Source organism: Chiloscyllium plagiosum, unplaced genomic scaffold, assembly GCF_037043375.1.
Source record: "Chiloscyllium plagiosum isolate Xiang-an unplaced genomic scaffold, Cpla_swu_hap1 HiC_scaffold_24, whole genome shotgun sequence".
Classification (NCBI taxonomy): Eukaryota; Metazoa; Chordata; class Chondrichthyes; order Orectolobiformes; family Hemiscylliidae; genus Chiloscyllium; species Chiloscyllium plagiosum.
This window is the reverse complement of record NW_028270162.1, coordinates 59,070,815-59,084,245: the sequence shown is the minus strand read 5'-3', so window position 1 is coordinate 59,084,245 and position 13,431 is coordinate 59,070,815.

Here is a 13,431-nt window from a genome sequence, read left to right as displayed (position 1 = left end):
AGGCAACGGGGTGGTGGTAATGGGAGATTTTAATTTTCCCAACATTGACTGGGATACACTTAGTATCAGAGGTCTGGTCGGGGCAGAATTTGTAAGGAACGTCCAGGCAAGTTTTTTTAGAGCAGTATGTCAATATTCTGACAAGGGAAGGGGTCATATTGGAGCTGGTGTTGGGGAATGCATCAGGCCAGGTGATAGAAGTTGCAGTGGGGGATTTGTTTGGGAATAGTGACCACAATTCTGTAAGCTTTAGATTACTCATAGACAAAGATGAGAATGGTCCTAGGCAACGAGTGTTAAACTGGGCCAAGGCCAATTATATCAAAATTAGGCAGGAGCTGGGAAATGTGGATTGGACACAGCTACTTGAAGGAAAGTCATTGTTTGATATGTGGGAGGCTTTCAAAGATAGATTAGATTAGATTAGATTAGATTAGATTAGATTAGATTACAGTGTGGCAAAAGGCCCTTCGGCCCAACAAGTCCACACTGCCCCGCCGAAGCGCAACCCACCCAGACCCCTGCATTTACCCCTTACCTAACACTACAGGCAATTTAGCATGGCCAATTTACCTGACCTGCACATCTTTGGACTGTGGGAGGAAACCGGAGCACCCAGAGGAAACCCACGCAGACACGGGGAGAACGTGCAAACTCCACACAGTCAGTCGCCTGAGGCGGGAATTGAACCCGGGTCTCTGGTGCTGTGAGGCAGCAGTGCGAACCACTGTGCCACCGTGCCGCCCATAATAGGTTGAAGATAGAGCAGGATAGGCATGTCCCTTTCAAAACAAGGGATAGGAAAGGTAAGATTTGTGAACTGTGGATGACAGGAGAAATTGTGCGACTAGAGAAGGGGAAAAGGGAAGCGTACATAACGTCCAGGCAGCTCAGAACAGAATGGGTCTTGGAGGAATATCAAGAGAGTAGGACCAATCTTAAACGAGGAATCAAGCGGCTAAAAGGGGTCATGCAATAACTTTAGCAAGCAGAATTAAGGAGAATCCAAAGGCCTTTTACTCTTATATAAGAAGCAAGAGGGTAACCAGAGAAAGGGTTGGTCCACTAAAGGATAAGGAAGGAAGGTTGTGTGTCGAACCTGAGAAAATGGGTGAGATTCTCAACGATTACTTTGCATCAGTGATCACTGAGGAGAGGGACATGATGAATGTTGAGATTAGAGATAGAAGTTTGTTTACTCTGGATCATGTTGACATAGGGCAGGAAGATGTGTTGGGTAGGCTAAAGGATATTAAGGTGGACAGATCCCCAGGACTGGATGGGATCTAGCCCAGATTGCTGTGGGAGGCGAGAGAGGAAATAGCTGGGGCCCTGATCGATATCTTTGTGGCATCCTTAAACACAGGTGAGGTGCCAGAGGACTGGAAAGTTGCTCATGTTGTTCCCCCTGTACAAGAACTGCAGACCAGTGAGCCTGGCGTCTGTTTTGGGAAAGTTGTTGGAGAAGGTACTGAGGGATAGGATCTATTTATATTTAGAAAAGAATGGGCTTATCAGTGATAGGCAACATGGTTTTGCGTGGGGGAGATCGTACCTTACCAACTTAATAGAGTTCTTTGAGGAAGTGACCAAGTTGATAGATGAAGGAAGGGCAGTTGATATCATATACATGGACTTTAGTAAGGCGTTTGATAAGGAACCCCAAGGTAGACTAATGGAGAAATTGAAGTCACATGGTGTGCAGGGATGATGAATGTTGAGATTAGAGATAGAAGTTTGTTTACTCTGGATCATGTTGACATAGGGCAGGAAGATGTATTGGGTAGGCTAAAGGATAGTATGGTGGACAAATCCTCAGGACTGGATGGGATCTAGCCCAGATTGCTGTGGGAGGTGAGAGAGGAAATAGCTGGGGCCCTGATCGATATCTTTGTAGCATCCTTAAACACAGGTGAGGTGGATAAAGAACTGGTTGAGCAACAGGAGACAGAGAGTAGTAGTTGAAGGGAGTTTCTCGAAATGGAGAAAGGTGACCAGTAGTGTTCAGTGTTGGGGCCACTGTTGTTTGTAATATACATAAATGATCTGGAAGAAGGCACTGTTGATCTGATCAGCAAGTTTGCAGACAACACAAAGATTGGTGGAGTAGCAGAAAGCATAAGGGACTGTCAAAGAATACAGGAGGATATAGATAGACTGGAAAGTTGGGCGGAGAAGTGGCAGATGGAGTTCAATCCAGGAAAATGTGAGGTGATGCATTTTGGGAAGTCTAATTCTAGAGCGAACTATACTGTAAACGGGAGAGCCTTGGGAAAAGTTGATGAGCAAAAAGATCTGGGAGTTCAGGTCCATTGTACCCTGAAGGTGGCCGCACAGGTGGATAGAGTGGTCAAGAAGGCATTTGGTATGCTTGCCTTCATCAGACGGGGTATTGAGTATAAGAGCTGGCAGGTTATGTTAAAACTGTACAAGACATTAGTTCGGTCGCATTTAGAATACTGTGTACAGTTCTGGTCGCCACATTACCAAAAGGATGTGGACGCTTTGGAGAGGGTGCAGAGAAGGTTTACGAGGGTGTTGTCTGGTGTGGAAGGTGCCAGCTATGAAGACAGGTTGAGTAGGTTAGGTTTATTTTCATTAGAAAAAAAGGAGATTGAGGGGGAACCTGATTGAGATCTACAAAACTTAGACAAGGATATAGACAAGCTTTCCCAGGGTGAGGGATTCAATAATGAGAGGTCAGGCATTCAAGGTGAGAGATGGAAAGTTTAAGGGGGGGGACACACATGGCAAGTACTTCACACAGAGGGTGGTGGGCATTTGGAACGCGTTGCCAGCAGAGGTGGTAGAGGCAGGCAGGTTTAGACAGTGGATTGGGATCAGCTCAGGCTTAGAGGGCCAAAGGGCCTGTTAATTTTCCTTGTGTGGAAACAGGCCCTTTAGCCCAACAAGTCTACACTGACCCTCCAAAGAGCAACCCACCCAGACCCATTCCCCTACCCTATTACTCTACATTTACCCCTGCCTAACGCACCTAACCTACACATCCCTGAACACAATGGGGCAATTTAGCACGGCCAATTCACCTATCCTGCATACCTTTGGACTGTGGGAGGAAACCCACACAGACACGGGGAGACTGTGCAGACTCCACACAGACAGTCGCCCGAGGCCGGAATCAAACCCGGGTCCCTGGCACTGTGAGGCAGCAATGCTAACCACTGAGCCACCGTGTTGCCATGTCAACACCCTGTCAGAGCTGCACACACTTTCCTGCTCACTCCGATAGGATTGGTAAATCAGCAGCGGTTCCTGGGAGCTGAGCTTCCTCAGGTTCCTAATTTTATTTCAAAAGCACACTTTACTCATGAAACATCTTCTTTTGCATACAGAGTCACTATGTTTTCACTGGAGTATTGGAGGTTAAGAGGCAATCTCATAAAAGTTGATAAAATAATGCAGGGTATAGATAGGATTGATGGCAGGTTTTCTTCCTTGGTTGGGGAAGTTGAAGACGAGGGGCATATTTTGAAGGTGAGAGGAGAGAGATTTTAAAAAAGAGACACGAGGGGCAAACCTTTTACACAGAGGGTGGTTCGCATGCGGAATGAGCTTCCAGAGGAAGTGCTGGATGTGGGCACAGTTATAATGTTCAGGGTGCACAGTTGCTCATTTAATTAGCACTGCTGCCTCACAGCCCCAGGAATCGTGTTCGATTCCAGCCTCGGGTGACTGTCTGTGTGGAGTTTGCACATTCTCCCCGTGTCTGCGTGAGTTTCCTCCGTGTGCTCCGGTTTCCCCCCACAGGCCAAAGAGGATAGGATAGCAAAGATAACTCTTGATAGGAGCGAGAGTGACAGGGTAGCTGTAATGGGCGGCTTTAACTTTCCAAATATTGACTGGGAATACTAAAGTTCAAGTACTTTAGATGGGTCAGTTTTTGCCCAGTGTGTGCAGGAGGGCTTCCTGACACAGAATGTGGACAGGCCAACAAGGGGCGAGGCCACATTAGGTTTGGTACTGGGTAATGACCCCGGCCAGGTGTTAGACTTGGAGGGAGGTGAGCACTTTGGTGATAGTGACCACAGTTCGGTTACATTTACTTTAGCGATGGAAAGGGATAGGTATAAACCACAGGGGAAGAGTAAAAGCTGGGGGAAAGCAAATTATGATGCAATCAGGCAAGATTTAGGATGCATAGGATGGGGAAGGAAACTGCGGGAATGGGCACTTTTGAAATGTGTGCCCTTGATAATTATGTACCTGTCAGGCAGGCAGGAAGTTGTCGAGTGGGGGAGCAGAGATTTACTAAAGAAGTTGAATCTCTTGTCTAGAGGAAGAAGGCGGCTTGTGTTAGGATGAGACGTGAAGGCTCAGTCAGGGTGCTTGAGAGTTACACGTTAGCCAGGAAGGAGCTAAAGAGAGAACTATGAAGAGCCAGGAGGGGGCATGAGAAGTTGTTGGCAGGATCAAGGAAAACCCTAAAGCTTTCTATAAGTATATCAGGGATAAAAGAATGACTAGAGTAAGGTTAGGGTCTGTCAAGGACAGTAGTGGGAAGCTGTGCATGGAGTCTGAAGAGACAGGGGAAACGCTAAATGAATATTTTTCGTCAGTATTCACACTGGAAAAAGACAATGTTGTCGAGGAGAATACTGAGATTCAGGCTACGGGACTAGATGGGACTGAGGTTCATAAGGAGGAGGGGTTAGCAATTCTGGAAAGTGTGAAAATAGATAAGTCCCCTGGGGCAGATGGGATTTATCCTCAGATTCTCTGGAAAGCGAGCGGGGAGATTGCAGAGTCTTTGGCTTTGATCTTTTTGCCATCATTGTCTACAGGAATAGTGCCAGGAGACTGGGGGATAGCAAATGTCGTCCCCTTGTTCAAGAAGGGGAGTAGAGATGACCCTGGTGATTATAGACCAGTGAGCCTTACTTCAGTTGTGGGTAAAGTGTTGGAAAGGATTATAAGTGATAGGATTTGTAATCATCTACAAAAGAATAATTTGATGAGGGATAGTCAACACGGTTTTGTGAAGAGTAGGTCATGCCTCACAAACCTTATTGAATTCTTTGAGATGGTGACCAAACAGGTGGATGAGGGTAAAGCGGTTGATGTGGTGTATATGGGTTTCAGTAAGGCGTTTGATAAGGTTCCCCATGGTAGGCTATTGCACAAAATACGGAGCCATGGGATTGAGGGTGATTTAGCGGTTTAGATCAGAAATTGGCTAGCTGAAACAAGGCAGAGGATGGTGGTTGCTGGGAAATGTTCATCCTGGAGTTCAGTTACTAGTGGAGTACAGCAAGCGTCTGTTCGAGGCCACTGCTTTTTGTCATTTTTATAAATGACCTGGATGAGGGCGTAGAAGGATGGGTTAGTAAATTTACAGATGAGACTAAGGTCGATGGAGTTGTGGACAGTGACGAAGGATGTGACGCAGGTTACAGAGGGACATAGATAAGCTGCAGAGCTGGGCTGAGAGGTGGCATATGGAGTTTAATGTGGAAAAGTGTGAGGTAATTCACTTTGGAAGGAGCAATAGGAAAGCAGAGTACTGGATGAATGGTAAGATTCTTGGCAGTGTGGATGAGCAGAGAGATCTCGGTGTCCATGTACATAGCTCCCTGAAAGTTGCCACCCAGAATGATCGGGTTGTTAAGAAGGCATACGGTGTGTTAGCTTTTATTGGTGAAGGGATTGAGTTTCGGAGCCATGAGGTCATGCTGCAGCTGGTGTGGACGCACTTGGAGTATTGTGTACAGTTCTGGTCACCGCATTATAGGAAGGATGTGGAAGCTTTGGAAAGAGTTCAGAGGAGATTTACTAGGATGTTGCCTGGTATAGAGGGAAGGTCTCATGAGGAAAGGCTGAGGGACTTGAGGCTGTTTTCGTTAGAGAGAAGGTTGAGAGGTGACTTAGTTGAGACATGTGAGATAATCAGTGGGTTAGATTGGGTGGACTGGGAGAGCCTTTTTCCTTGGATGGTGATGGCTAGTACGAGGGGACATAACTTTAAATTGAGGGGTGATAGATATAGGACAGATGTCAGAGGTAGTTTCTTTACTCAGAGGGTAGTAGGGGTGTGCCTACAACAGGACTCGCCAACTTTAAGGGCATTTAAATGACCATTGGACAAACATATGGATGAGAATGGAATAGCATAGGCTAGGTGGGTTTCAGATTGGTTCCACAGGTCGGCACAACATCGAGGGCCGAAGGGCCTGTACTGCGCTGTATTGTTCAATGTTCTGTGTGTAGGTTAGGTAGATTGGCTGTGCTAAATTGCCCCACAGTGTGCAGGGATGTGTAGGTTAAATAGATTAGCCATGGGAAATGCAGGGTTAGGGGGATTGGGTGGGGGGGGGGGGAGGAGGTGAGTCTGGGTGGGATGCACTTCAGAGAGTTGGTGTGGACCTGTTGGGCTGAATGGCCTGTTTCCACACTGTAGGGATTCTGTGAATGTTTAAAAGACCTTTGGATAAGTCCCTGAATAGGGAAGGTTTGGAGGGATATGGGCCAAGCCCAGACTGCTGGGACTAGTTTAGTTTGGGAGCATGGCCGGTATGGACTGGTTGGACCGAAGGGTCTGTTTTCATGCTGTTTGAGGCTCCGACTGTAAAACAGTTCGGTTCCGGACAGGAGCATGTGAAGGAATAAACAAACATTGGATTTTGCCTCTATCCAAACCAAAGGCATTTCTTACTTGTATACGACTATATTGACATACATTTCAGGCAGCAGAAAGGTCCGATAACTGAACAGACCCCAATTTATTTTCAGAAGACAGACCTTAGACAATAGGCAACAGCTGCCCCGAGCTTTAGGGATTCCCTCAGCACACAGTCCTGCACCTTGGAATGTGTCCGTCTGTAACACTCAGTTGAGGTCAACTCCTTGCTCTGGAAGACCATCACGTTTTGGGCAGACCAAAGAGCATCTTTCACCAAGTTGACGGTCCTCCAGGCTCAGTCAGTGTTTGTCTTGGTGTGTGTCCCAGGGAACAGACCGTAGAGCAGGGAGCCCTGCGTCACGGAGCTGCTCAGGACAAACCTTGACAAAAACCACTGCGTCTGTCCCCAGGGTCCCTGTTGTAAAGACACATTCCAGCAGGGGGTGTGTGACCGTCTCTAACCCCCACCCCAGCTGCCTCCGACTCACCCGGGTCAGCTCTGGTGTTCCCCAGGATTGTCCACAAATTCTGTGTGGCTGGGCTGACAGGGGTCAGCCTTACCGTCTTCGAGGACGCACTTTCTCAATCAGGGAGGTGAGGGCCACCAAGCCAACCCCTTCTTCGGTGTTGGCGGGGGGGGGAGGGGGAGGTGGTGAGGGGTGCAGTTGGAAAAATCTGTAATAATCTCAGGGGACAACCATCTGATGAAGGAGCAGCGCTCCGAAAACTGGTGCTTCCAATTAAACCTGTTGACTATAACCTGGTGTTGTGTGATTTTTAACTTTGTCCACCCCAGTCCAAATCATGACTATCTTCTGTAGGACTCTAAAACCTAACACTAAACTGCTTGAACACAGAATCACTCCTATCTACAAGTTCACCCAATAATTACAGTTTTGTTCCTTTCTCTCCCTATTGTCTATCTCCCAGGCTATTTGGTTCATGTTGATCCCCATTTAGAGGAACCCAGTTCTTAAAGGGACCTTTATCCTCCATAAAAACAGGTCTTTTCTCCCCATGGTCACTATAGAAACCATCCTATCAGGATGCATCACGGCTTGGTACATAGAACATAGAACATAGAACATAGAAGAATACAGCGCAGTACAGGCCCTTTGGCCCTCGATGTTGCGCCGATCCAAGCCCACCTAACCTAAACTAGCCCACTATCCTCCATATGCCTATCCAATGCCCGCTTAAATGCCCATAAAGAGGGAGAGTCCACCACTGCTACTGGCAGGGCATTCCATGAACTCAAGCCTCGCTGAGTAAAGAATCTACCCCTAACATCTGTCCTGTACCTACCACCCCTTAATTTAAAGCTATGCCCCCTTGTAATAGCTGACTCCATAAGTGGAAAAAGGTTCTCATGGTCAACCCTATCTAAACCCCTAATCATCTTGTACACCTCTATCAAGTCACCCCTAAACCTTCTTTTCTCCAATGAAAACAACCCCAAGTGCCTCAGCCTTTTCTCATACGATCTTCCTACCATACCAGGCAACATCCTGGTAAACCTCCTCTGCACCCGTTCCAGTGCCTCCACATCCTTCCTATAGTATGGCGACCAAAACTGCACACAATACTCCAGATGCAGCCGCACCAGAGTCTTATACAACTGCAACATGACCTCAGTACTCCGGAACTCAATTCCTCTACCAATAAAAGCCAGTCCGCCATATGCCTTCTTCACCGCACTATTTACCTGGGTGGCAACTTTCAGAGATCTGTGTACATGGACACCAAGATCCCTCTGCTCATCCACACTACCAAGTATCCGACCATTAGCCCAGTACCCTATCTTTTTGTTACTATTACCAAAGTGAATCACCTCACACTTACCTACAGTGAACCCCATTTGCCACCTTTCTGCCCAGTTCTGCAGCTTATCTATATCCCGCTGTAACCTGACATATCCTTCCTCACTGTCAACAACTCCTCCGACTTTCGTATCATCCGCAAACTTGCTCACCCAACCTTCTAGCCCCTCCTCCAGGTCATTTATAAAAATGACAAACAGCAATGGTCCCAAAACAGATCCTTGCGGAACACCGCTAGTGACGGCACTCCAAGATGAACCTTTACCATCAACTACTACCCTCTGTCTTCTTCCAGCCAGCCAACTCCTAATCAAACCTCCAACTCACCCTCAATGCCATACCTCCGTATTATTTGCAGTAGCCTACCATGGGGAACGTTATCAAACGCCTTACTAAAATCCATATACACCACATCTACCGCTTTACCCTCATCTACCTCCTTAGTCACCTTCTCAAAGAATTCAATAAGGTTTGTGAGGCACGACCTGCCCTTCACAAAACCATGCTGACTATCCTTGATCACATTATTCCCATCCAGATGTTCATAAATCCTATCCCTTACAATTCTCTCTAAGACTTTGCCCACAACAGAAGTGAGACTCACCGGCCTATAGTTACTAGGGTTATCCCTACTCCCCTTCTTGAACAAGGGAACCACATTTGCTAGCCTCCAATCTTCTGGCACTACTCCTGTAGACAACGAGGACATAAAAATCAAGGCCAATGGCTCTGCAATCTCCTCCCTTGCTTCCCAGAGAATCCTAGGATAAATGCCATCAGGCCCAGGGGACTTATCTATTTTCACCCTTTCCAGAATTTCCAACACCTCTTCCCTACATACCTCAAAGCCGTCCATTCTAATTAATTGTGACTCAATATTCACATCGGCAACAATGTCCTGTTCCTGAGTGAATACTGACGAAAAGTATTCATTCAGTGTCTCCCCAATCTCTTCAGCCTCCACACGCAACTTCCCACTACTATCCTTGACTGGACCTATTCCTACCCTAGTCATTCTTTTATTCCTGACATACCTATAGAAAGCCTTTGGGTTTTCCCTAATCCTACCAACTAAGGCCTTTTCATGTCCCCTCCTTGCTGCTCTTAGCTCTCTCTTCAGATCCTTCCTGGCTACCTTATAACTCTCAATCGCCCCAATTGAACCTTCACGCCTCATCTTTACAGCAATTGCCCCGCCCAGGATCATAAGAAACCACACAGAGTTGTGATCACAGCCCAGTCCATCACACAGGCCAACCTCCCATCCATTGACTCCATCTCTACTCCTGGCTGCCTCTGAAAGGCATCAAAGACCCCTCCCCATCCCGGTTATAATCTCTAACAACCTCTTCCATCTAGCAGCAGATACAAAAGCTAAAACACATGTACCATCAGATTCAAGAACAGCTTCTTCCCAGCTGTTATTAGGCTTCCGAATGGACCGCTCAAATTTTACGTTTAATGGTGACCCTTGCTCTCAGTGCACCTTCTCTGTATTGTATTCCTCACTCTGTTTTATTACCCTAATGTACTTTGTACAGTATGATCTGTGTGCACGCACAACAGAACTCTTCACTGTACTGAGGTACATGTGTCAATAATAAATCAAATCAAATCAAATCAGATGGACCAACACATCTCCCTCTGCTGCTTTTAACTGCTATTTCCACTTCTTTCTGCACGCTATATCCTGACCCAGCTGTCTGCAAGCTCACAGATACAGCTTTTTGATTTAATTAGTCAGTAAAACGTGGGCGACAATGGCTGGGCAGCAGTTATTGCCCATCCCTAATTGCCCCTTGGTGAGGTGGTGGGGAGCCACCCTGTTAAACCGCTGTCGTCCATGAAGGGGAGGTCCATCCACAGTGTTGAGCCCAGAGAGCCACAACGTGCCGAAAAGCAAGAAGTGGATTGTGTTTGCAGCTCACTTTAGGCTGCACTAGGCCACAGGCCGAAGTTAGAGACGTTGGTGTGAAGGCAAGATGGTGAGTTAGAACGGCAAGCAAGTGCAAATTGGGGGTCATTTTGCTGGAATGAGATGGAGATGTTTCAAACATTGAGGTCTGTGTCAGACCTGTCCAGTGTAAAAAGTGAGCCGTCAATATAAGATTGAAAAAAATGCAAATGTTTCATCCAAAAGGTGTTGTCTGGGGCCCTAGTGAGGAGGTAACTGGCCATTATTACACCCCCTGTGACTGCATAGGTCAATCCCAGGGAGGATGAGGTATGAAAGGTGACAGAGGTGTGGACCAGGATTTGGATTCAGTCCTCATACGGCAGATTAGATAAAGCCCTACATTACCAAGATGGCTGCCTCAGGTCTGCCCGCTCTCACATGCCACTAGCAACTGGCTGAGGCTCAGGAGACGGGCCGAACAGACTTTTAAACAACTCCAACCACGTCGCAGAGAATTGAGGAGGGCCATCGTCGACCCCGCCCCCAGATGTCATCTGCCTGTCCCCTCCCCATTCCCCTGCCCCACCCTGTGGCTGCCTCTGAACTGTCCCTGAAGGCTATCCATCCATCTCCATCCCCCACCTTCCCAGGAATGAGAATACAACAGGGGTGTACCCTTTTTAAATGTGACACTACCACTGGGCCACTAGATGGCCCTTGGGTCTGCTTTTTTCAAAACGGTTAAACTATGTTCCCAATCAACCAGTTATGTCACAAGAGGCATAACTGTCAGGTCAATCAGCTTAAGGTGATCCTGGACACTGCAGTGGCTGGAGCTGTAACTATATGTCTATCCCAGCCATAATACTCATCTACTGACCCTTTCACCCTGACATTACCCTGTGTTTCATTCCTTATGTTACAGGAGCAAACCATAAGCTATTGCCTCATCAGTTACAAATACCCCTGCTGAAGGTCAGTGCCCACAATACTGGGGCAGATTGCCAGCTGGTGTCACCATCCTGGTTGAATAGAGCTGTGGGTGTGTGAGCAGTGGGTGGGAGTGTTGTGGCAGTGAGGGGTATGGCAGGGGACTGGTGAAGATGGATTACTGTTCATTAACCATCCCGATTAATAGGGATAGTCAGTCACTGAGCGTATCAGTTATTGATTGTCACACATATCTACAGAGATACAGTGATAACTGTTTTGTTGCCTCAATCCATTGTCATTTCGGTTTACCCAAAAAAAGAACATAAATAGATTCCATAGAAGGGCTCCTCAAACACAGATCCAGGGCTTCTGCAAGATTTCTGCAATGTGTCTGGGGACTTGAGGGGTCTGTGCTCTGGGTGCAGCAACAACGACACAGAGATTCCCCGCTCTGGGCCTTACCAAGCCAGGAGTCCCCACTCCGGGCCCTATCACAGCCAGGAGTCCCCACTCCAGACCCTACCACAGCCAGGAGTCCCCGCTCCGGGCCTTACCACAGCCGGAGTCCCCGCTCCGGGCCTTACCACAGCCTGGAGTCCCCACTCCAGGCCCTACCACAGCCAGGAGTCCCCGCTCCGGGCCTTACCACAGCCGGAGTCCCCACACTGGGACCTACCACAGCCAGGAGTCCCCACTCTGGGCCCTACCACAGCCAGGAGTCCCCACTCTGGGCCCTACCACAGCCAGGAGTCCCCACACTGGGACCTACCACAGCCAGGAGTCCCCGCTCCGGGCCCTACCACAGCCAGGAGTCCCCGCTCCGGGCCCTACCACAGCCAGGAGTACCCGCTCCAGGCCCTACCACAGCCAGGAGTCCCCACTCCAAACCCTACCACAGCCAGGAGTCCCCGCTCCGGGCCCTACCACAGCCAGGAGTCCCCACTCCAGGCCCTACCACAGCCAGGAGTCCCCACTCCAGGCCCTACCACAGCCAGGAGTCCCCACTCCAGGCCCTACCACAGCCAGGAGTCCCCACTCTGGGCCCTACCACAGCCAGGAGTCCCCGCTCTGGGCCCTACCACATCCAGGAGTCCCCACTCCAGGCCCTACCACAGCCAGGAGTCCCCACTCCAGGCCCTACCACAGCCAGGAGTCCCCACTCTGGGCCCTACCACATCCAGGAGTCCCCACTCTGGGCCCTACCACAGCCAGGAGTCCCCGCTCTGGGCCCTACCACAGCCAGGAGTCCCCGCTCTGGGCCCTACCACATCCAGGAGTCCCCACTCTGGGCCCTACCACAGCCAGGAGTCCCCGCTCCGGGCCCTACCACAGCCAGGAGTACCCGCTCCAGGCCCTACCACAGCCAGGAGTCCCCGCTCCGGGCCCTACCACAGCCAGGAGTCCCCACTCCAGGCCCTACCACAGCCAGGAGTCCCCACTCCAGGCCCTACCACAGCCGGAGTCCCCACTCCAGGCCCTACCACAGCCAGGAGTCCCCACTCTGGGCCCTACCACAGCCAGGAGTCCCCGCTCCAGGCCCTACCACAACCAAGAGTCCCCACTCCAGGCCCTACCACAGCCAGGAGTCCCCACTCTGGGTCCTACCACAGCCAGGAGTCCCCGCTCTGGGCCCTACCACATCCAGGAGTCCCCACTCTGGGCCCTACCACAGCCAGGAGTCCCCGCTCCGGGCCCTACCACAGCCAGGAGTCCCCGCTCTGGGCCCTACCACAGCCTGGAGTCCCCGCTCTGGGCCCTACCACAGCCAGGAGTCCCCGCTCTGGGCCCTACCACATCCAGGAGTCCCCACTCTGGGCCCTACCACAGCCAGGAGTCCCCACTCCAGGCTCTACCACAGCCAGGAGTCCCCGCTCCGGGCCCTACCACAGCCAGGAGTCCCCGCTCCGGGCCCTACCACAGCCTGGAGTCCCCACTCTGGGCCCTACCACAGCCAGGAGTCCCCGCTCCGGGCCCTACCACAGCCAGGAGTCCCCGCTCTGGGCCCTACCACAGCCAGGAGTCCCCACTCTGGGTCCTACCACAGCCAGGAGTCCCCGCTCTGGGCCCTACCACATCCAGGAGTCCCCACTCTGGGCCCTACCACAGCCAGGAGTCCCCGCTCCGGGCCCTACCACAGCCAGGAG